General features: G+C 38.7%; 1 long non-coding RNA gene across 1 annotated transcript in view; it reads left to right on the forward strand.

Moving 5' to 3' along the window:
• LOC110197335 (uncharacterized) overlaps window positions 1–23037 on the forward strand; it is a 158092-nt gene extending 135055 nt beyond the window's left edge. Inside the window, exon 4 of the long non-coding RNA XR_013484847.1 lies at window positions 16875–23037. This is a non-coding gene — a long non-coding RNA (uncharacterized LOC110197335). The remainder of the gene's footprint in view (window positions 1–16874) is intronic.
• The last annotated feature ends 2929 nt before the right edge of the window (window positions 23038–25966 follow it).

Raw genomic sequence — 25966 nt, forward strand, 5'->3', positions numbered from 1 at the left:
GAGAACAGGTAGAGAAAAGAGACTGTAAGAATCGCTAGACCATTTTAAGTGACAGAGTAGTGATCTTGAAATGTATGTTTCCAACCTTGGAGGCAACCAGAGAGCAAAGTGAAAATAAAAAGAATCCACCAACCACATCCTGAAAGAAATCCCAAACTTAATGCTTCTTGTCCTTCATTCTCAGAGAGGACCAAAATGGCATCACTGTGCTCGAGTCAAGTTACAGTGTGTCCAACTATGGCCGGTCAGACAGATACTAGCCCAAAATGTTCTACCACAGGTCAGGCACAAATAGTCCATGTGAATATTTGGGGTGGATTCTCTAAGTTTGCATATCTTGTGTTTCTCTTGAGCTATTTCACTTCTGCTTTGCTCATAGAGCACAGCACCTTCTCTGATGAGGGCATGCCATGCTGAGCGGTCCCGTGCCAGTGTCCTATGTCACACAATCAATTTCAAAGTTCTCAAGAGAGTCCTTGAGAGTGTCCTTGTATCGCTTCTTCTGACCACCATGTGAACAAATGTCATAGCCAAATTGCATTGTTTCCAGGTCAAAGAAAAAGGACTTCAAGCAGCCAGAAAGAGTTCAAGCACCAAAGAACCATAGTCAGGATTATATAAGTCTCTGCTATGTATTTTTTAATTGGCACACCTTTCTTTCTTTTTTCATTATCACGAGTCTTCCTCACTCCTCATCTTGCCATTACTTCTCCACCTTCCCAAGGGGAGAAAAAAACTTTAACCTCAATTGTAACAAGTTAGCATAGTGAAGTAAATTAGATTTACATGTTGGCCACTTCCAAAAATATAGGTCTCATTCTGCAAGGAAATGCCAGTCCTTTGACAATTGTCATTTTACTTTTTTTTTTATCTTTGTCAGTCTGATTGATGTGAAACAGAACCTCATAGTTGTATTTAATTTGCATTTCTCTTATTTTTCATATGGTTGTTGATAGTTTTTCTTCTTTTGGGAACTGCCTGTTTATATTCCCTGAATGTTTATCTCTTAGGGAATGACATTTGTAATTGTATATTTGAATCAGTTCCCTATAAATCTTGGCTATCAGACATTATTGGACATTAAGCAGAGAAACAATTGTAAAGTTTTTTTTTCCCCCAGTGAACTTTTTTCCTTCTGATTGTATTCTGCACTGATTTTGTTTGTGCAAAAAAATTTCACTTTAATATAATCAAATTCATTCATTTTATCTCTTCTAATATCTCTATCCTTCATTTTCTTAAGAAGTCTTCCTTTGTCCATAGCTGTGAGAGCTACTCCTTCCACTCTCCTCTAATTTATTTATGATGTGAACTGTTTAGAACATGTATCCATTTGGAGTTTAATTAAGATAGAGAGAGTGAGATGTTAGTCTAAACCTAATTTGTACCTGATTGCTTTCCAGTTTTCTCAGACCTTTTTGTTAAATAGCGAATCTTTACCTCTGTAGTTGGAGTCTTTGGGTTAATCAAATACTGTTACTATATTCATTTGCTTTGGAAATATGTGTTCTTAATCTGCCCCACTGATCAGCTTTTCTATTTTTTGGCCAGTACTAATTAGTTTTGAGAATTGCTACCCAGCAGGATAGTTTAAGATCTGATGCTTCTATGCCTCCTTCTTTCCCATTCTCCCTCACCATAATTTCATTTAAGGTTCTTGACCTTTTGTTCCTCCAAATGAATTGCTATTATTTTTTCTAGTTCTATAAAGTATTTGTTTGACAATTTGGTATAGCACTAAATAAATAAATTTAGGTGATATTATCATTGGTATTATATTGGCATAGCCCAACCATAACCATTTAATAACTTTCTAATTACTTAGGTATATTGTTATTTCTGTAAATAATGTTATTAGTTGTATTCACATATGTCTTGTGTTTTTCTCCCAAGTATTTAATATATTCTGAAGATATCTTGAATGGAATTTCCCTATCTCTTTCTGTGGGGTCTCATTGGCTGTCTGTAGAGAGGCTGATGATTTCTGTTGATTTATTTTACATCATGCTATGTTGCTGAAGTTGTGTCAATTACTTTCTAGTTGAATTGCTAAGGTTGTCTAAGGAAACCATCATACTATCTGAAAAAACAATAATTTTACTTCCACTTTGCCTTTGCTTAGTCTCTCAATTTCTTTTTCTTGCCTGCTATAGCTAGAATTTTTATTCTATCAAATAATTATGTCAATAATAGACATTATCCTTGCTTTACCACTGATCTTATTACAAAATTTCCAAGTATTTCTTCCCTACAGATAATACTGGCTCTTAGTTTTAGATAGACACTACTTACGTATTAAGGAACAATACTTTTATTCTTATGCTTCCTAAAGTTTTTTTTTTCAAATAGAAATTGGTATTTCATCAAAAGTATTTTCTACATTTGATATAATCATGTGATTTTTCTTGTCTTGTTATTAATGTGGTTATGTTTACACTTTTCCAGATATTGAACTAAACCTGCATTCCTGCTATAAACCCATCCTGGCCATAGTATATGATAATATATTGTTGTAGACACTTTGCCAATATATTTTAAAATATTTTTGTACTGATGTTCATTAGGGATTTCAATCGATCAATTAATAATCATTTGCCAAGCACTTAGTATGTGCCAGGAACTATTCTCAATATTATAATAATAGTAGCCAGCATTTATAAAGCATTTTAAGATTTAGAAAGAGCATTGCAAACATTATTTCATTTGATCCTCATAACAACTCAGGAGGTAACTGCTATTAATCCCATTTTACAGATGAGGAAACTGAGGCAGATAGAAATTAAGTGTGACTTGCCCAGAATCACACAGCTGGGAAGTGTCTGAGGCTTGATTAAACTCAGGTTTTCCTGACTCCAGGTCTCATGCACTACTCCAAGTATAAGATAATAATGAGACAATATTTGAAAAGTGCCTAGCATGTAGTGGGTACTTTTTAAAATCAGTAACCTGTATTAAGCACCTACTGTGTGTCAGGCACTATGCTAAACACTGAATATTTTTTAAAAAGAGGCAAAAGACAGTCCCTGCCCAAAAGAAACTTAGCTGATGGGGGAGATAACATGCAAACAAATATATACAAATCAAGTACATACAGGTTAAATAGAAAATGCTTAACAAAGGAAAGGCACTGGACTTTAAAAGAATTGAGGAAGGCTTCCTGTAGAAGGTGAGGTTTTTAGCTGGCATTTAAGGAAGCTGGAGAGGTCAGTAGTGGAAGGAGACTTCTCTTTCTCGTTTTGTACATTACAGTTTGAAATTTGTTACAACATGACCCTGCTGTGCTCATATGCTCTTTAATAAACACAAAGAGAATCTGAGAATCAGAAAATCTAGGTTCAAATACTAGCTGTGATCCTGGGGAAGTAACTTCTCCTAGGTGAGTTTCAGTTTCCACATCTGTTAAATGAGGATAATAATCCGTGTACCTCCTGTCTCATAGCCTTCTGAGAAAAAAGCTCAGTAAACTTTTATAAGACATATAAATGTGAATTATTATGCAAAATGCTGTTTAAATGTAAGCTGATTATTAATAGAGAGGTAGCATGTTCTAGTGGATATAAGGCTGGCTTTAGAATGAGGAAGACCTGGGTTCAAGTTTCTCTTCAGTCTTATATTAGCACTGTGAAATTGGCCATCACTTGACCTACCAATCCCCCAGGTAAGGGTAGAAGTTACAAAAAGATTGTTGATTGTCAGAGAGAGACCACAGAATTTCCTAGAGCCCTAAAAGAGAATAACAAATATTTATTGAGAGCTAATTATATGGCTAGCTCTAGTGACATTTCCTCTCCCCTGACTGGCTTCCATATATGACCAGACATTTATTATGTGTCTAGTGCAGAACCATAAAAGATGGAGAACTGAGGATGGAAATGTCATTATAACTTGCCCACAAGGGAAATGACATTTTCTCTTTGTTACCTCTCTCTGTTGATCCAAGAGCCTAGAGTAAACCTTAAGGAGCTAATTCCTTACTTCCTATATTCTGTGCCCTAGTTCCTCGAGGACTAAAGATATTTCTAAGCAAACATCCTTTCTGAGTTGAAAAGCCCCAATATCCAAAGGGGACCCTCCAGTCCAAAAACCTCCTAAAATCCAAGCTTACCCCGACTCCACCCCTCTAGCTTTTCTAGTTTTATAGTTCCTTCACTACTTTTACCAAAGCTGGGCATAGTGGACAGAGCTCTGGATTAATGGCTTGCTTACCTATATAAATAGGGATAAATTAAGTGACTTCTGTGAGCCTCAGCTGTGAAGTAAGTATAATAATTTCCAACAAGGAAACAATAAATGAGAAAGTGCTAGACAAATGAAAGCATGCAAATGAAAGGTATTATTATTATTATTGAAATAGAAATAATCTGGGGAGTTTCTTTGATCTGTGGGACTGGGGCACCTCCCATTGTGCAAGTGAATTTGCCCTTGAGCTCCCCAATTATCCAAGTAAGGGAGAAGATCTGTATGAGGACTGGCTACACTAACTAAGACATAGAGTAGCTTGACATACCAACAATCCTTTGCAGTGACTAAGAATAAACCTAGCTGGAAACTCATATCAGCTTTGAAGCAGACTGTGAGGCATTTGGTGGTTTATGAATCTTCAAGAGACATCCCTGTCTTCAAAGACTTTCCCAACTGTAGATTATGGGACTCTTGGACATATCCTGTTTTATGGTTTTTGGAAACAACCTTATATCCAGAGACTCCCCTAACTTTTGTTAACAGAATATCCTGTTTTTGGAGATACCTCCTTATCAAGCCTTGACTGTGGGCTACTTGTTACCAAGAATGCCTTCTGATTTGTATATCAAAGGGCCACACCTCAGACACCTGGAAGTCCTCACTACCCCTTACCCTTGGGGATGGGGCTCATTGACTCATTCTTTTCTAAACCTACCTGTCCCCCAAATTCCTTACCTTCCTTTGTTTAAAAGATATATAAACTCTTTCCATCCATCATCTGGTGTCCTGTTCAGCACAGGCTGGGCAGTACCTATATGTGTGTTTTTTTTCTTCCCTGCTTAATAAAAACCTTTCTTTAATTTCATAGTCAGTGTCTTCCTCTGGTTTTCTTCCCTTTAGGGAAGAGGGAAATTTAAATCTCGAGAACTGGCCTTTGTATTCTCCAGGTATTTCCCCTTTGTGGGGGGAAAGAGATCTAAATTCTCTCCAGAGAGCATCTGCCTCAGTTTACACCATGATGCTGAGCATGGGTTAGGCCCCTTCCATGTGAGCCATACGCTCCGACCTCTTACTAAAGGGTGTGTTCAACCAGTAGCTCCTGGCTGGTCTTCAAATGCCCCTATGACTCAGAGCTGTTTCAAAAATGATCAAAAGCTGAGCCAGGAAAAGCTACCCACTTCAGTAGACTGTAAAAAAGGCCTAATTTCCTCTCTTTTCTTTTTTTTTTATTGAAATCCTTCCATTTTATTTTACTTTTGGTAAGGCAATCAAGGTTAAATGACTTGCCCAGGGTCGCACAGCTAGTAAGTGCCAAGTATCTGAGACTAGATTTGAACTCAGGTCCTCCTGACTCTAGGGCCAGTGCTCTATCCCTTGTACCACCTAGCTGCCCCATTCCCTTTCTTTTCTACTCTGCCTGGTCTGGGACACAGAATTCCCCTATGAAGTTCCAGCAAGAGATGGGAAGGGAATTTTCCAATGAGCATTTTCTTTTTTAAAGTTTTTTTCCTTGCAGTAGAGGAAATGGATAGCTGTCCTTTAACTGATACCTACTTAATATACTGAGTATTTTTTCCACTTTGGAGAAGACCTCCCCACTCTCCTCCTATGGAATGTAAACTCCTTGAGGTCAGGAACTGATTCATTTTTGTCTTTATATTCCCAGTAGCCTGACAGAGTGCCAGGCACATAGCAGACACTTAATAAATGCTGTTGTTTGCCTACTCTTTCTCTGTCCTAGGATTGTTCGACCCTGTCCCAGTCATTTCCTGCCAACTTTTTTTTCAATTCTTTTTGCATTTTTATGATAGTCTCTTACTCTTAACTTACTCTTCTCTCCCTACCTTCCTCTTTCTTATGTCTTTGATGGATAATTTTTGTGTCCCTGCCCAGAATAAACTGGGGATGAGTGGGATTGAATAGAAGGTGGAAAGGCAGCATAGCATGGTAGATAAAATGCTAAATTTGGAATAAAAATGATCTTGTTTTCAATCTCACCTTTGACACCATTTCCCTGTCTGTGTGATTCTGGCCAAGTCAATTACCCATGGGAGCTTCCGTTTCCTCTTCTATGAAATGGGAATAATAATAGCAGCTATTTTACAGGGTTGTTATGAGGATCAACTAAATGTATGTAAAGCAGCATATATGTCAGCTATTATTAAAGGTAAATAGAGATTTGTTCTCCAAATCTCAGAATACTGTAAGTAGGAGCAATCCTTGACATTTGCAGGATTATGTTTTAGGACAAAGAAAAAAGAAATAATACGTTTTCCAGTGGGTAGTAAAAAGATGAAACTCACTATCTCGAGAGGTTGTACAAACTGGAAATATAAAAAGATTCAAGAAAGATTTAGATAAATTCATAGACGTTCTTATGTAACTGCAAAACTGTGAGATATAATTATAATCTGACAAGTCTAAATTATGACTCAGTTTCCTCCTCTGCACAATAGAGCTTAATAATACGAAGTCATTTCACAGGATGAATACAAAGTACTATAAAGCTTTTTACCAATATAGTTTTGTTCAAATAGCATCATTACAAAAAAAAATCTGTTAGATTCAAGAAAGATTTGAATATGTTTCACAGTTGTTCTTAGTATAACTGCAAGCTTATAAGATCTCATTGTAATTTGACAAATCATATCATTCCATATTATGACTCAGTGCTCTTCTCTGCAAAGTAGGGATAAAACAATGCCAATCTATTCCATAGATTATATTCAGAGTAAGACTAGCTTCAAGGCAATAGGACATACAGGCAGTGGAGTTTATGGGGACTATCTGGCATCAGTATCCAACCTAAATGCCACTGTCTCCAAGAAGTCCTCCCTGGTCAACTACAATTACCCTTCCCTTTGAACTTCACACAGCACTTTGTTCTGCACCTCTAATTCACTTACTATACTCCATTATATAGTATAACTGTCTTTTCCTATGTTCTGTTCCCTCTTCTAGACTGTAAGCTCCACAAGGTCAGGAGCACTATTTTATCTAAACCCTTGTACTCTGTGCTTCTTCCAGGCACCAGCTTTGTACACAGTCAGACTCGTAATAAGTAGTTGTTGCATTAGTGAATGATTGAACCAGGGGCTTTAAAGGCCTACAGGCTCCCACCAAACTTTCTGAGTAGAGGAGACCCACCCACCACTACTCAGTTCAGTTTGATTCACTTCAATTCAATAATTACCAAGCATTATACTTCCCTTTTTTGCAGACTTTCAGGATGTCCCCTTTTGCTTTTGAAGCTACTGAGAGAAAACGCTCAGAATCTGGATGATTTGAGATAGAGCATAAGTATTTTTTAATTAGAAGTTGAGGATGGGGAAACTCAAACATCTGCACCTGAAATTACCTCTTCCCACCCTACCCCACCCCACCCCCATCCAGAAGCCGGCTGGCAGAATAGAAAAAAAACACTAATTAAACTTGAAAATTGCATGAGAATAGAATGTAAGGTTTATTTAGAATACAATCTATGTGCCAAATTTTATGCAAATACACTCAGGTGCCCTCTAAAGGAGTTTTCGCTTTAAGCACTGCCAGGTACCTAGGATTTTTACGTACAGAACAAGTTTAATTGCTTTTTCTGTGGGTAGCAATTAAAATTCACTTGTGTATTATCATAGTATTCAGAGCCTTAGCATTTTCTCTTATTTCACTCAGCTTCTCCAAATATGATAACACAGAAAAGAACTGGAAGAGCCTTTAGATATTATCTTTTCCAACTTGGCCATTTTACAGACAGGGAAACAACAGAGAGGAAGTGTTACAGGATAGATAACCCTTCATTCCTTTACTCCAATTCTGTTAAACTCAGTTTTCCTTCTACTATTACTTCTATGTATCTATATTGTCTAAAGCTATTTTTATGTTTTGCTTTTGGGATAAATGCTTTAAAAATCTATTTGGCAAATCTCTCAGATTATAACTTTTTTGAGCCTTAATATCCACATCTGTAAAATGGTGGCATAGTGAGGCTGTCCCCCACATGTAGCATGGGTGTATCATTAAAGGGAGGCAGAATAGAGTTCTCTAGTCTTTTTAACTTCCTCCTACTCATCCCTACCCACACTTTAATTCCTGCCAGGAAGGGAAGCAGGAGACTGGGGCCAGAAGCTTGGCCACTCTGTTCTCCTTCAAGAGAAAGAGAGAGTACCAGGTTAGAATTATATCTATCTGTTCCCTTATTGTTAGTGTGGTGAGTGAAAGGTGAAATGACTGAGGAAAACAAAAGTTCCATCTCCTGAACACATCAATTTATTAAGCAATGCATGCCAATTGCCCAACAAATCAGGACTAGGCCCCTTCCTCAGCTTAGGGCTATACCTGGAATACAAAGGGAGACAAACTTTTATACTTTGAAAACAATTAATCATAATTAATTAAAAGGAAACAATACACAATAGGTAATCTGATTTCTAATTGGAGGAAAGATTAGGGACTTTCCAAGTTGGGAGGGGGAGAGTGAACAGGTGCAATCCCCCGAATTCAGAAAAAAGGTATTCCACTCCCACCCCCTAAACTGTCTGTAAATAATCAAAGATCAGCCCCTGAAATTCCCTCTTCCCACCCCACCCCCACTCCCAATCAATCAACAATCAAACAATAAAACTAATCATTGTTACAAAGTAAACAGATAAAACATGTGGGTTGCTTGAGATACACAATTGTGAGAGAACACCTCGCATCAATCTTTGTATCTGACTGAGTTTCTGGTCAGCATAGCCTAGGTCCTTAGGTTAGGGTCCCTAAACAGCAGGTAGGGGTGGGCCAGTTTCCCAGCCATGCGGGGCTGGGTTCAAACAATGCAAAAGGTCTTTTCTCAATTCCTACAATTGAATAAAATTTTCTCACAGAACAAAATTTGGACTAGACCCATAATTGAATAGAAAGGGAACGAGCTAGCTCCAGAGCTGAATCACAAGATGGAGTCAGTGTGGTTCACTCAATTCCCACAAATAACCACTTGCTGTCCTAATTCCCTCAATTATCTCATTAGTTGAGGTGTTATTATTATTCCTTGATTACAATGGAGTTACAAAATTTTATGATTTTTGAAAGACTTAAACTTGAGATTTTTTCAGCAGTAGTTTGACCAAACTGGTTGAAGCCAGATTGTGGAAGATTGAAATGGTAATAAGCAACAAGGAACAACCCTAAGGAAGAGACAGGAGACAGATAAAGATTAAGTGACTTGCCCAGGGTCACACAGTTAATGTGTCTGAGGTCAGATTTGAACTCAGGTCTTCTTCACTCTAGGCCCAGTACTCTAACTACTGTGCCACCTAATTATTTATAACCTCTATTTAGTCTACCAGGAAGCTTCGTATATGGTTTGATCCTGTGTTCCCTGAGCCAATTAAGCCTTGAGGCAATCTAAAGGTACATAACAGTCTACTTTTTAAGGAAAAAACTAGCCTAGCATACAGGGCCAGGACCCTGGTAGATATTGCTTCTACCATACTTTATCCTCTTGATGGCAAAGTTCTAAAGGTCTTTTTTTTTAATTTTTATTAATTTATTTTGATATATCAACAATCACTTCCATATGCTTTTGAATTTAAAATTTTTCTCCCCCTTCCTCCCCACCACCCTTCCCAAGATGGCGTACAATCTGATATAGGCAATACATATACATTCCTATTAAACATATTTTCACATTAGTGATGTTGTAAGTAAGAATTAGAACCAATAGGAGGAACCACTAGAAAGAGGAAACAAAACTCAATAGAAGAGGAAAAAAATAGCAAATAGTATGTTTTGATCCTGAAGGTCTTCTAAAAGACATTTCACCACTTAAATCTTAGGTCTATTATTGGACAACCTTGGCCTCAGGGATGTGAGAAGCCTGGCACAGGCAACATCAGAGAAGAAAAAGAAAAACTGAAACAAAAAGATAGGGAAAAAGCCAATAAGAAATTTAACAACCCGCTGAAGGAGTGACAGAATAGGATGAAAAATGAAGATCAGAAACCTCGGGCTTCCCCTTCTTGTTTCAGAAGGACTGAGTCTTGGATTGTAACCATGAGGTCCATGCGGTAGGTGGTGCTGTTCACAGTGGGTCTCCTGATATATAAAGTGCTCCTGCCCAGTTCAGTGCCCATTCTGCTGGGACCCATGTCATTACCCACTCTCTTGAAATTGGGGCCCATATGAGGTGAAGATTAAGGGGTCATATCTGCAGAATAAAATAAAGGGATGAGAGAGGATGATACTCGGAGAAGAAGAAAGGGAGAGGTAGAATGGGGTAAATTATCTCACAAAAAAAAAACCAGAAAAGTCTCTTACAGTGGAAGGGGAAACAGAGGAAGGTGAGAGAGAATGAGTGAATCTTATTCTCATAGGATTTGGCTTAAGGAGGGAATAACATACACATTCAATTGGGTATGGAAATCTGTCTTGCCCTACAGGAAAATAGGGGGAGAAAGGGACAAGAGAGCAGGGGGATGATAGAGAGGAGGACAGATTGGGAAAGGGGGTAATCAGAAGGAAATACTTCTGAGGAGGGACAGGGTCAAAAGAAAGAATAGAATAAATGGGAGGGCAGGATAGGATTAAGGGAAATAGAGTTAGTTTTTCATAACATGTCTACTATGGACGTGTTTTGCATAACTGCACATGTACAACCTATATTGAGTTGCTTGCCTTTTCAATGAGGGTGGGTGGGGAGGGAGGAAGAGAGAAAATTTGAAACCTAAAGTTTTAAAAACACATGTTTAAAAAAAATGTTTTACATGCTACTGGGAAATAAGAACTATAGGAATGGGGTACAGAAGTCTATCCTGCCCTACAGGAAAATAGAAGGGGAAGGGGATAAGAGAAGGGGAGAGAGATAGAGGAGAGGACAGACTAAGGGAAGGGATATTCAGAATGCATGACATCTTGGGGTGGGGGGGAGGAGGGAGATGGGGTGAAAATTTGGAACTCAAAAACTTGCGGAAATGAATGTTGAAAACTAAAAACAAATAAATTTATATATAAAAAAGAAAAGAAAAGAAATTGGGGCCCATACCACTTTCCTAGAACTGATGTGGTTTTGAAGGATTCAGGGACAGGGTCATCTGAAAAGAATTCACGGACTCAAGCAATCTTTAAGTTAAGTTGGCAAAAGTTTATTGTTGCGCTATTCCGTGGGCAAAAGTTCTTAAGAAACCTTTGATCTTAGAGGGGTACAGTTAAAGTTTATATAGGAAAAACAATAGGGAAATATGTGCCAAGTATGCTAATTAGGTGATTCAGAGTGGGATTAGGTAATGGTTAGGGAATGGTCAGCTCTAGAAATATGTACTTTTGTATCTACTTGCAGTTGTTTTTCCCAGAATTCACCAGGAAAAGCCCATGAAAGTGGGGAGTTGGGGAGAGAGGGCACAGAAAGATGTGTTTTTAGGTCTGCTACATCACTAAATTAACTAGCTGCCTGAGGGCTATCTGATCTGTTGCCAGTCAATGGCCTGTTTGACAAGATAGATGTAGGGAATGTGTATATATATATATATGTCTTGAGTCTAGGATGTACAGAATGAGGTATAGATGTGGGGAGTGCATGTATGTCTTCAGTCCATGATGCCTATAATGAGGTAGGGAGTTGTTATAGATAGTCTGGGTGGTACCAAATATCTTTATGAGCCAGTACAAAGCCAGTTCAAACTAATAATTCTTACAGGGTCATCTTGTTACTATACCAGGGAGAGAGATAAGTGTTTCACTGGGGCCCATTCATGGGTAATTACTAGGCATAGTTAATTCCTAGGAATAGTGTCCTTGGGCTAGGGAGAAACTGCCAGAGATAGTGTTTTTGAGGCTAGGGAGAAATATGGTCTTAGAATTGGAGTCTGAGCGCAAGCACCCAAGCACCCCATCAGAACCCTTGATGCTTTCTTCCTGTGCAGGGTTCTGGCACAGAGGGATGGTTCTCAGGTCTTGGCTTTGGGAGCTTCTGGCTTCCAGTTTCAAGAGGGGAGATGGAATAGGCCAGCCCCACTGCAGGTTGCTGAAGGAAAAGGCTCTGGGAAGAAGTAATAGGAGCAGGAAATCATCATGTTCCTATCCCCAGCTTGCTACTCTAGAGACTTCAGGAAGTCTCCTCTTAGGTGAGATCCAGGTAATTCTTTCTTGACTGAGCTGGGTTATCTCATCCCTAATGAGAGAGCTCCTTCATTCTGGATTGTTGCCTATGTATGCCTTCTCTGACTTCTGTTTTGCTATGATTTGGATAGATGATTTTCTTTGCTAATCTCTATGTGTGTTCATTGTGAAACTGGTATTTGGTGGGATAGGGGTAGAACCTTGGATATAGAGCATGCAGTTCCCCCTTCCCCTAGAAATGACAGAGATCAGAAGTTAGCTCAAACCTGATTGAATCACCCAGAAGAACAATATTTAAGGGAGCAGAAAATATAATTCTAGCCTAGTACCCACCTCTCTCTGAGCAGAGCAAAGTGGCCTCCTGCCCCAACTTCCTTCTTCCCCTCCTGGCGGGAATTAAAGTCACTCTTGGAAAAAGGTAGGCGAAAAAGAAACTATAGATGTCTATTCTGCCTTCCTTTGAACCACACAATAGCTCTCACTACAGAGAGCCTCACCACGTAGGTGGTTTCCATTCCACTTTTCTACACATTTATTAAACAAAGCAATGAGTATTTATTGTCTACCTATTAAGTACTGAATTCAGAGCACTATACTAGGTGCTGGGGAAATAAAATATTTAAATAAGGTAGCCCCTACTCTCAAGGAGTTTATAGTGTATTAAGGGGAAAATATGCCAAGAAAGATAGCTATAATACAAACTATTTTATTACAGTGGACATTAGAGAGTTGCAATGTGCTGTTTGAGGTCTGCAGTGTGAAAATCATTACTGAATGGGCAAAGTAGGAAGGGTTTCTTGGAAGAAGTGGTATTTGAGTTGAGCCTCAAAGGACAGGTAGGAAAGCAACACCAGTGCAGCCCATGGCTTAGGACTGCCTAAGCTCTGGACTCGCATGAACCAGGTCCAAATATTGGGGCAGATGCCAAAAGATCCATCTGTTCAGTACATTGTCCTACCCAGACTTTATTCTGGATAATCTTAAAATACAGCTCATCTCTTAGTTTCTACAAATTAAAAGAGAGCCTTTTTTATTTCACTCCTTAGTAAACGTGAAAGATGTAAAGGACTCACAGGAATCCATAAGGAGACTTAGAAAACATGCAAAGCACTCGTTTGAGTTCTTCACAGCCATTCTGGTGAATCCAAAGTTCTGTCATAGGGTCCTGAATAGTCTCTCCCAGGCTCATAGTGTCCCTCTGTGGTTTAGACTCCACTTGAAAGGCAAATGTATTGATGACCTGATAGAACGGCACCTCTATTCACAGCAGACCTACCCTGTCTGAATAATTTACTTTTGTTCCAGCTAAGATGGTAGAAACAGCTAAAGAGCCCAGCTCCTACTCCAGGAAAGTTGTTCTTTTTTTTTTTAATTTTAAAGTACCAGACTGAGTAATGGTCAAGCAATCCAAGGAGAAAGTACCTTCAGTGCCAGAGCTTGTGAACACTATGAAAGAGATCCAGCCAAAAAAGCCCTAGACCAGGCTTGCAGTGCATGGAAGCCTTCCAGTGTAGGCTACCTGAAGCCTGTAGCTTTGTTGTTCTGGCCCCAAACTGCCTATCTCAGGAGCAGCAGTCAAATTTGGCCCTAGATCACATCACAGTAGCTGGCTGACCTGAGCTGCCCCAACATCTCTGAAAACAGTCCTCAGTACTCAGAAGAAGCAGTTGTAGGACCATGGTTAACAGAAGTGAGGACCAAACAAGGCCCTACTCTTCTTTTTTGAAGTGCTTGTTGAAGCATGGCTGTGACACAAAGTCCCAACTCAGAAGTAAAACTATAAAAAAGTAGATAGAAGAAGATATCAATGATAAAGCAATACTAATGATCTAGGAGTGCTGAGAACACAAACCCAGAAGAAGAAAATAAAATTCTACAACAACTGAAAGCCATATTTCAAACAAAAACAAAATCTGGCCACAAGATTTAACCAAATTCTTGAAAGAAAGGAAGCAAAAGTTCAGAAGTGATATTATAAATAAGAACTCAAGAGGAAAGAATGGGAAGGAAAGTAGATACTAGAGTATAAGAGTTTGCAGACTTTACCCAAGTAACAGATTCCCCAAAGATTCAAATGGATCAAACAAATGTCTTTGTAAGATAAGAAAAACTAGATATAAGGCAAAAGATAAAAAAAAAATAGAAGAATATGTGAGGCAGCTATAGTCAAAAACAACTAATTTGGAAACAAGTCACAGAGTAATCACTTAAGTTATATTGGACTACCACCAAAGTGCACCCAATACTTGTATAGATTCAACTACAAATTGCTCCTTAAGAAAATAAAAAAAACAATTAAATAGCTGGAGAAATAGTCTTTGCTTATAGCTGGGCTGTGCCAATGTAATGACAATCTATCAAAGTTAACTTATACTTTTAATGTGATATCATTCAAACTGTCAAAGGGATATTTTACAGAATTCAATACAATAATAACAAAATTCATTCAGAAGAACAAAAGATCTAGAATATCAGAAGAAATGATGAAAAGAAATTGGAATGAAAGAAGAATAGCATTTCTACACCTCAAACTATGCTATAAAGCAGTAATTGTCAAAACTATTTAGTATTGGTTAAAAAATTGAGAGGTAATTTCAAAATAAATTAATTTAAAAATTGGGAGGTAGCTCAACAGAATATAGTGAGGGAGAAACAGAAATAAACTCAATAAACCCCCAAACATAAATTACTTAGGAAAGAATTCCCTATTTTATAAGAATTGCTGAGAAAACTGGAAAGCAGTGTGGCAGAAATTAGGTTTAGATAAACAATGTATATAATATTCCACAATAAATTAAAAAAGGATATATGACCTGAATATTAAGGATCATAACACACACACACACACACGAAGAGAAGCAGATCTTTTACAACTATAGATAAAAGATATATTCTTAACCAAAAAAAAGATAGAGGCAATTAATTACAAAGATACAATAGATAATTTTGATTACATGAAATTGAAATGCATCTGCATAAATAAAATGGATCTACAAAAAGAAGGGAAGTGATCCAATGGGAAAAAAATCTAAATCCAAATTCTTGAATAAGGGTCTGATATCTGATATACTGACAAGTTAACAGGCATGTATGTAAACAAAAGTCTTTCCTAATTAAAAAAGAGAGAGAGAAAAGAATCTGAACAAACAGTTCTCAAAAGTTGCGAATGGTTGTTGTGGTCCATCCTTCCATTTGAAGAGGACCAATGATATCATAAGGGGATGTCTTGACCTGCAGGTGAATTGGATTTAAGTAAGGCAAAATTACACTAAGTAGTCAGACTTACTGTCACTTCCTGCGTTATCAGTCTAGTGGCAGGACAAGTCAGTTCACCTGGCAATGGCCCAGGATACAGTGGATGACCTTGGCACCTTTGATGCCTAACCAAGTTCTAAGTGCTCCACAGTGCCTGCTTCAGCCACCTTCACAGCTGCTGGAAGCTGTTCTCATTGGTCCATTCTGCAGGTGGGGAGGAGGGAGGGGCTCTTCATATGCTTGGGGTAGACACTTCCCTAACTTATCTATGGGTCTTAGGCCTATAGGTTACCCTCAACTAGTTTAGCTTGTCTGCCAAGAGGTTTTTATCAGGGTGTGGCAGTGTACATGTTTGGAGTTACAGAGGAGCCATAGTGGATAGAGCACTGCGCCTACAGTCAGGAAGACTCATCTTCCTGAGTTCAGATCTGGCCTCAGACACTTCCTAGCTGTATGACCCTGGGCAAGTCATTTATTCCTGTTTGCCTCAGTTTCCTCATCTATAAAATGAGCTGGAGAAGGAAATGGCAAACCACTCCAAGAAAACCCAAATGGGGTCATTAAGAGTAGGACATGACTGAAACAACTGAACAATATAAAAGAATGCTCCAAAGCACTACTAATAAAAGAAATGCAAATCGAAACAACCTTGAGACTTCACCTTACACCCAGCAAGTTGGCAGAGATGACAAAAGATGGGAATGAATAACTTTGGAGAGGTTGTGGGAAGACAGAAGCCCTATAGCATTGCTGCAGCTGTGGATGTGTAGAACCATTTTGGAAAACAATTTGTAATTATGCAAAAGAGGTGTCTAAAATGTCCATACCCTATGACCTAGAGATTCAACTGCTAGACATGACACAAGGAGGTCACTGACAGAACAAAGTTGCCACACACCACAAAATATTTGTAGCAGCCCTTTTGTTTGTGGTGGTCTTTGTTGGTGTCCTTTGTTCTCAAAGAAGACCAAAATGACATCACTATGTTAGAGTCAAGATACAGTGTGTCTGAAGCAGACAGTTCTCAGGGCACCTTTTCCAGCCCCTTCGTCGTACCAAGAGGTGAGCAAATAGTCCTTAAAAAAGGCCGCTAAATCCCACTGCTGCTTCAGTCCAGTGAGAAGACAAAGACAATCCTATGGGCTGCCTCCGTGCAGGGGTGTGACTACGGCTGCTAGTGTATTTTCATCTGCTGCTTTGTTACTTGCCTGCAACCACGGGACTTTGAGGGAGGTAAAAATGATAAAATGGTATGTGTGATGTCTTTTGATTCACACATAAATTGGATTTAAGTGAGGCAGAGTTGCATGAAGTTGAAGTCATCAGTCTCACTCTCTCTCTTCCAGGGTCATTGGAGTCCAGTGGCAAGACAAATTCAAGATGACTGGTGATGGTTCAGTATGCAATGGATGACCTTGGCATCTTCAACGTCTGACCAAGCTCTGGGCTCTCCACAGCCCTGCTTTAGCCATTTTCATGGCTGCTGGAACAAATTGTTCTCATCTGCCCATTCCACTGGGGAAGTTTTCACCTAAGTCACCAATGGGTCTGAGACTTCTCAGTTACCCTAAACCTGGTTTACCCTGACTGGCAAAATGGTTTGTGGGGGTGTATGCTCTACACATGCTACAGCTTCTTGGAGCCACATGTGAAAGTTGAGTGAATCAGGTGGACACCAAAGGTGGATGAGCAGCCCTGAAAAGGGCTCAGCAGCCCTCACACCTCAGGTACTAGTTTTCCCTGAACACACCCTACACCCCACTTTTTTGTGGTAGCAAGAATTTATTTTGAAAAAAGACGTCCATTGATTAAGGAATGACTAAACAAACTGATACATGTGTAGCAAGGCTCTACTGCACAGGTTTAAATCACCTAAGGTAGAGACACTCATGTGGGAGATGACAGGAATTTGCTTTTGGGAGAAAACATTCTGAATTCCTGAGTTTCCCCTAGCATGTGGATGAGAGAAGCCTTTTTCCACTGGGGGCATAGCCAGAACAGGCTGCCTTTAAAAATGCTAACTGGAACAGTCTCTCTCTGGCTTTCTAGGTACAGTGAGGAAGAGAAGGTTCTGTCTACCCATAGCACAGTAGGAGGATGGGCTACCTTACCCTTTCCTCCCTTTTAGGTCCTGTGGCACCAAGAATCAGCCTCAGGGTTTTGAACTGATTCACTGTCCTTTTTAGTTCTAGTTACAAGTGGTGGTGTCCACTGACCTAGGAGCTCAAGCCATACTGAGCTTGAGGCAGGATTCCGGATCAGATATTGCTGCCAGCCCAAGAGGAAAGCCTTCCTGGTGCTGGCACACAAAGCCAGGGAGGCTTTGGACTTGGCACTTGATAGGACTATATTATATGTAACCGAGTTAAACTATGAATCTAATTCCCCTCCCATCATCAGAGATAGAGGTTGGGTAAGGGAGGGGATTATGCCTTCAGGTATAGGGAGCTGGGTTGTTTGTATGTTCTTGCTATACATTTCAAGTGAGTAAACATTGCTTTGTAAGAGCTAGTTCAGGGGATCTCTAAACTTGGGGGAACACCATCAGTGGGGGCTTGAGCAAATGGCAGAGATTAACTTCACTCAGACCCCTTAAGGGTACTAGAAAACCCTGGAGGAGAGGTGAAAAGTAACACACCTAGCTTCAGGCAGTGGGAGGCAGAATAGTCTCTGTTACACAGGAATGTAATGAACTATTCATTCAAATTAGCCCCCTCCTACTTTTCCAGTCATTTTACACCTTACTCCAGTCCAGTGACACTGGCTTCTTGGCTATTCCACAAACGAGACACTCCATCTCTTGGCTTCAGGCTTTTTTCTCTGGCTGTCCTCCTTGCCTGGAACTCTAGCCCACTGATGAGAATAGGATCTTGACCCCAAAAAGGAAAACCTCTAGACTTTCCCACAGGACCAAACCATCTAGCATTCCCCTGAGGCTATAATCATCTGGCCTTTCATTGTGGCTACACCCAATCTCCCAATTCTGTTATCCTTAACCTAATCTAGCCCTCTACTGTCTTACCTCCCTATGGCCCCCTGCCATTTCCCACCCTTAATGCTACCTAGGCTCCATTCTCCCTTGGCCAAGTGGTCCAGGTCCCAGGAGTTCTGTTCACCCCACCTTACTGGCCACTCCCATTCAGATCTTCCTTAGACCCCTCCTCCAGTCACCCCAAACTACTTGGCCACTCCTAGATCCCTCCCACAGTCTTTCTGTATATAAGGTCCATATTGTCTCCATTAAAATGCTCAGATTCTTAAAATCTAGCCAATAGCTCACTAATGTTCAGACTCTTTAAGAGTCTGCCCAATATGATGGATGTTCTAATAAACCTTGTCTTTGGCTGAAAGAAGGCTTGGGTCGAATTCTTTTGGACAGGACCCGTGTGTTGTGATTTTGGGGTCCCAGCACCCCTAAGCCTCATCACCTCCACTTGGAAACTAACCTTCCAGTCCCAAGTAAAATCTCACCCTCTACCCCAACCCCTCTTAATTCCAGTGTTTCCTTCGTCAATTATTTCCTATTTATCCTGTATATAGCTTGCTCAGTATGTATTTGTTTGCATGTGGTCATCCTCATTAGTTTGCAGACTCCTTTGGGGGACTATCTTTTACCCCTTTTGCTATACTTAGCACTTAGCACTATGCCTGACACATAGTAGGCATTTGATAAATGTTTATTGACTGACTACTAAGGTAAGAAATTACAAAAATGATGAATTCAGAGAAGCATAAAAAGACTTAGATGAACTAATGGAAAGGTAAGTAAGCAGGGCCAAGAAAACACTAATATACAATGATTGCAACAATGTAAATAAAAAGAGCCACCACAAAACCATTGAAAATGAATGTTGCAAAATTACAAAGAAGCATAGCTCCAAAGAAAAAAATGAGGGGACATTTTCCCCCACTCCTTTACAGAGGTAAGAGGACCATGGGTGTGAATCAGTCTGTATATTTTCAGATTCTTTGATTTGTTTGCCAAATATTTTTCTTTACTTGAGCTTTGTCTTTTTTCATTAAAAAAAAATTCTTTGTTATATGGGATGGTTCTCTAAGAGGGAAGAGAGTAGGGAAGCATATAAAAAGTCCACTTTTTATTTTCTACGGAAATCTTGAGAAAGAATATTTCTCTGGCCTAAAACCTTTCCCAGACTTTTCCTTTAGGGAAAGTGGGTAGAACTAAAGCTAAAGCATTTCCTAGGGAAACGAATTAAGAAGATAACCAAACTCCACCCAGATGAAGTGACCCTTCTAAAGGCAGTGTCCTATTTTGCATTCAAACTTAAGATAATTGATCTTAAAGGAACTCTTTTCCTTCCTTAAAGAGTATGATATGGGAAATAAGAGTGTTTAATATTCTAGAAAGCTGACCCTGAACCCATATTTTAACATACTATCTTTTTCTTGTTCAAGATTCCTATAAATGTCAATTAAAATTGTTTTGGGGCAGAGATCATGTTTGAGGTCAGAGGAGATGACATAATCTCCTTCAAGGTAGAAATGATGTGGATATAGATTAATGACAATAGTTCTGGCCAACTTGAGCCTAAAAACATAAAGTACAATATTAATACTAATATTTTTCTTCAACAAAGGAGAAGGATATACAGAGAAATTTAAGTGATATAAAAACAAAAGATATTTGTGAAATAATTTTTTAAAAGAACCATCAGACTACCTGAAAGCCATAACAAAAAAAGAAAACCTACATATCTAAAACCATAACTGAAAAACATCCTGTTAGAAAAATCTGAAACAAAAATCTGCTACAAAAGTGAGTGAAGGAAAGCCTTTTACTCTTCTCGAGAGAGAGAAGCAGGCACAATGAACTTTAGTAGCAGGTGGCCGCTGGTTCGGTGGTACAATCAACTTTTAAATAGTAAGATTCATATTCCACCCACCAGGGCTAGGATTGGTCTAGTTCATCTGAGTTACACTCTTCTTGGACAAGCCATCTCATGTTCCTCCATGTTCCTCCTTGTCATGTGTTGTCATGCATCCCATGATAAAAAATGGCATCTATCTCTGCCCTCAGGGTGTGTCAGTTAATATTTAGTAAGCTTATTAAGCAAGCATAGTGAGAAAAGCCTTTGCCCTGTTGAGGCCCCATCCTTGAACCCTATGAGTTGCAACCAGTTTGGCCTCCAGGGCTCTTTTTTTATTTTAAATTTCTTTTCAGGCAATTGGGGGTTAAGTGACTTGCCCAGGGTCACAGAGCTAGTAAATGTCAAGTATTTGGTCTGAGGCCAAACTCAGGTCTTCCTGACTTCAGAACTGGTGCTCTATCCACTGCACCACCTAGTTGCCCCCTCTCTGGGGCTCTTTCTTAAGGAACTAGTTGTTTGGTACACTTTCTGATAGATTGAGGGACTATACACGAGATCTTTCTTAGAATTTCTTATCCTGCTGTGGAAGCCTAACCCCCTAAAACCTTTCTTACACATCCCAAATATTTTTACAGTAACGTAAAAATAGAAAGAATCCATTGATCACTTCCTAAAAGAACCGTCAAAATGAAAACTCCCAAGAATGCCAAAACCCAAATCCAGAACTTTCAGGTTAAATAAAAGAAATTGCACACAGTCATAAAGAAAGAGCTCAAGTACCAAGGATCCACAGTCAGCTATCACTGTAATAGATAGGAAAGTTGAAAACACAACATTCCCAAAGGCAAAATATAAAATCCTACAATCAAAACTACTTGCCCTGTAAAAGTGGATTTAACCCTATATGGGGAAAAAAAATCAACGTATAAAGGAGTAGATAATTTCCAAGCATTTCTGAGCAAAAGACCAGAGGTGAAGAAACTCTGAAATGCAAAAACAGTAATCAAGTGAATCTCAGAAAGGTAAATACATCTGAGCAATTAGAAGGGACTATACAGTGATAAAGTGCTAATTCTAATGAACATGAAGTGTCATTTCAGAATCTTAATGTCGTCAACAGTCATAGATTGACCTCTGGCGCCTTTTCCTGACTCTCTCCCATTCCTGGAATGCTGTTCCTCCTCATCCCTTTGATTTCCAATTCTTTGCCACCACAAAAACAACTGTACAAATAGGTCCCCCCCCCCTTTTTCTGGATGTCTTTGGGATATAGACCTAGCAGTGGTATTGCTGGACCAAAGGGTATGCACAGTTTGGGCACAGTTCCAAATTGCTCTCCAGAATGGTTGGGTCAGTTCACAACTTCACCAACAATGCATTATTGTCCCAATTTTCCCACATCCCCTCTAACAGCCAACGTTTTTCTTTTTTGTCATATTACCCACTCTGATTGGTGTGAGGTATTACCTCAGAGTTGTTTTCATTTGCATTTCTCTGATCAATAGTGAGCACTTTTTAGAGCACTTTTTCATATGGCTATAGATAGCTTTGATTTCTTTGTCTGAAAATTGCCTGTTCATATCCTTTGACCATTTATCAGTTGGGGAATGACTTGTATTTTTATAGATTTGACTTGGTTCTCTATATATTTGAGAAATGAGGTCTTTATCAGAGATACTTGCTGAAAAAATTCTCCCTCAGTTTTCTGCTTTCCTTATTTTGTTTTCATTGGTTTTGTTTGTGCAAAAACTTTTCAAATTTTATGTATTCAAAATTATCTATCTTATATTTTATAATGTTCTCTATATCTTCTTTGGCCCTAAATTCTTCCCTTAGCCATAAATCTGACAGATAAACTATTCCATGCTCTCTTAATTTGCTTATGGTAACACCCTTTATGTGTAAATCACATACCCATTTTGGCCACATCTTGGTATATGGTATGAGATGTTGGTCAACACCTAGTTTCTGCCATACTGTTTTCCAGTTTTCCTAGCAGTTTTTCAAGTGTTTATTAAGAAATTACTATATGCAAGGCACTGTGCTAAATACTGAGATATAAAAACTGTAAAAACATGGTCCCTCTTCTGAAGTTCACATTCAAATTTGGGAAACAAGTAAACAACGATGTACATCCAAGATATATACAATGTAAATGGGAGGTAAGCACAAAGGGAAGGCATTAGCAGAGTGGAGGTGATGGCTAAACAAACTGTGGTATATGACTATGGTGGAATATTATTGTGCTATAAGAAATGACAAGCTGGATGATTTCAGAAAAACCTGGAAAGACTAACATGAACTGATGCATGGTGAAGTGAACAGAACCAGGAGAATGCTGTACACGGTAACAGCAATATTGTTCAATGAAGAATTGTGAATGACTTAGCTATTCTCAGCAACACAATGATCTAAGATAATCCCAGAGGACTAATGATGGAGCATACTATCTGCCTCCAGAGAAAGAACTGATATTGATTGAATACAGACTGAAGCATACTATTTTTCACTTTTTTTCTTTCATTTTTTTCTTTTGAGTCTTCTTGTACAAAATGACTAATATGAAAATGTTTTATATAACTGCACATGTATAACCTATATCTGATTGTTTACTATCTCACAAAGGGGGGAGGGGAAGGAGAGAGGGAAGGATAGAATTTAGAACTCAAAATTTTAAATAAAAATGTTAAAAAAAATGCTTGTTGATTGGTTGACAAAATGCCTATGGGGTGTTTTTGCTCTGTTTTTATGGTTTTGAGAGAAGAAAGAAGAGAGAAGGAGGGAAAGGAATACAGTAGAGAGGAAAGAAGAGAGAAGGGATAGAAGTTTCACATAAGAAGTAGACAATCTAAACATGGAAGAAAGGGTGACTAGAGCAGGTACCTCATGAATTTCACTTTGATTTCAGTCTGACAAAGGAAGGTTGAATGCACACACACAAAGTCTGATGTTGAAATCCATAATCTCAACAAGCAAATTGGTGGGAACAGGGAAAAGGAAGGTGGAATATTTTAAGAAGAAGGGTAGCAAGATAAGGTCAAAATGTGTACATGATTTAGACATAAAGGATGATATCATAAGCAAATCAGGAGAGCAAAGAATAGTTTAACTGTCAGATCTATGGAGAAGGGAAGAATTTTTTTTACCAAACAAGAGATAGAGAGCATTAGAAGATGTAAAATGGATAATTTTGATTATATTAAACTTAAATATTTTTGCACAAACAAAAGCAATGCAACCAAGATTAGAAGGAAAGCTAAAAACTGGGAAACAATATTTATAGCAAGTGTCTCTGATAATAGCTTCATTTCTTATATATATAGAGAGAAGTGAGTCAAATTTACAAGAATATAAGTCATCCCCCAATTAATAAATGGTCAGAGGATATGAATAGGCAGTGTTCAGACAAAAAAAATCAAAGCTATCAGTAGTCATATGAAAAGATACTCTAAATGATTATTGATTAAAGAAATGCAAATTACAACAACTCTAAGGTACCACCTCACACCTATCAGATTGGCTAATATGACAGAAAAGGAAAATGATATGTGTTGGAGAGGATGTGAGAAAATAGAGACATTAATGCATTGTTGGTAGAGTTGTAAACTGATCCAACTATTCTAGAGAGCAATTTGGAACTGTGTTCAAAGGATAATCAAACTACATACCCTTTGATCCAGCAATACCACTACTAGTTCTATATCCCAAAGTGATCATTAAAAAAAGGAAAAGCACCTACATATACAAAAATATTTATAGCAACTCTTTGTAATGGCAAAGAATTGGAAATTGAGGAGATGCCCATCAATTGGGGAATGGCTGAACAAGTTGTGGCATATGAATGTAATGGAATACTATTATTCTATAAGAAATGATGAGCAGGTGAATTTCAGAACAACCTGGAAAGACTTACATGAACTAATGCAAAATGAAGTGAGCAGAACCTGGAGAAGAGTGTAAATAGTAACAATACTGTATGATGATCAATTGTGAATGACTTAGCTCTTCTCAGCAATACAATGATTTAAGACAATTCTAAAGGACTCATAATGGAAAATGCTATTCACATCCAAAAAAAGAACTAATAGAGTCTGAATGCATATTGAAGCATACTATTTTCACTATATTTTTAGTGTTTTTTTCCTTTTGATCTGTTTCTTCTTTCACATGACTAATATGGAAATATGTTTTACATGATTGCACATATATAACCTATATCAAATTACTTACCATTTTAGGGAATGGATTGGGAAGGAAGAGAGGGAGAAAATTCAGAACTCAAAATTGAAAGAAATGAATGTTAAAAATTGTCTTTACATGTAATTGAAAAAAATAAAATACTATTTTTTTAAAAGGAGGGTAGAGGGGCAGCTAGGTGGTACAGTGAATAGAGCTCTGGCCTTGGAGTTAGGAGGACCATCTGAAACATAAAGATTCACACAGTGCTAAAATAAGGGACCAGAGCAAAATTTTTATGCTTCAGGAGAACTAAAAAAGGGTAGCAGTCATGATCTCAGATACAACAACATTAAATATAGATGTGGTAAAGCGTTAGAGGGGGGTAGCAAGATACCTACCCTATCCCTATTTCTGACCATGTTGCTCATATCATGACTCTTTGTTTTAACTGCAAGGGTCCAATCTTCTTCTTTCTCCAAAAAGCGTGCTGCTCAGGAAATCACTTTTTCTTTCTAGAACAAGGGCTATTAATCTGGGATCTATGAAGTTGTTTCTTAATTTTTTTTTTTTGCTTTTAGGCAATTGGGGTTAAGTGACTTGCCCAGGGTCGCACAGCTAGTAAGTGTCAAGTGTTTGATCTGAGGCCAGATTTGAACTCAGGTCCTCCTGACTTCAGGGCCAGTGCTCTATCTACTGCACCACCTAGCTGCCTTTCTTAATATTTTGATAATTGTCATCTTTCTAAGACTATAAGCTGCTCCCTACAAAAATACATATACAAAATATTTAGGCAGAGAAGACTCCAAGGGGTTGAATTTGGGGCTGAATTTCAAAGAGAGCTAGAGATTTCAAGAGCTTGAAGTGAGGAACAAGAATATGCAAGGACAAGTGCACCTGTTCAAAAATAGAGGTGGGAGGCATAATATAAGGTACAGGGAACAACAATCAATCAATCAACAGCAGTGAGAGATCACCATGTGCCAGGAGCTGTCCTGGGCACTGGAGACACAAAGAAAAATCAAGTAGTACCTGCCTTCAAGGAACATTATATTCTAATAGGAGAGACAGCACATCCAAATGAGAACATACAAGACCAATACAGAGAAGAAGAAAGATAGCCTCAGAGGGAGTAGCAGTAAGAGCCAGAACACCAGGAAAGGCCTGCTGAAGGAGCCTGTGTTTGAGTCAATTCAAATAAACAAGAATTCAGTAAGCATCTCTTATGTGCCAGAAATCGTGCTAAGTAAGGCAAAAAATAATCCTTGCCCCTCAAGGAGCTCACAATCTAATGGGGGAGGGGGGGGAGGGAACAATATGTAAATAACTATTTATAAACAAGATGTGTATGGGATGAGAGGTAATCCATAGAAGGAAGGCACTAGCATTAAGGGGGGGGGGGGCTGGAAAGGCTTTTTACAGAAGGTAGGATT

The sequence above is a fragment of the Phascolarctos cinereus genome, unplaced genomic scaffold, assembly GCF_003287225.1.
Source record: "Phascolarctos cinereus isolate Bilbo 61053 unplaced genomic scaffold, phaCin_HiC Scaffold_2;HRSCAF=192, whole genome shotgun sequence".
NCBI lineage: Eukaryota > Metazoa > Chordata > Mammalia > Diprotodontia > Phascolarctidae > Phascolarctos > Phascolarctos cinereus.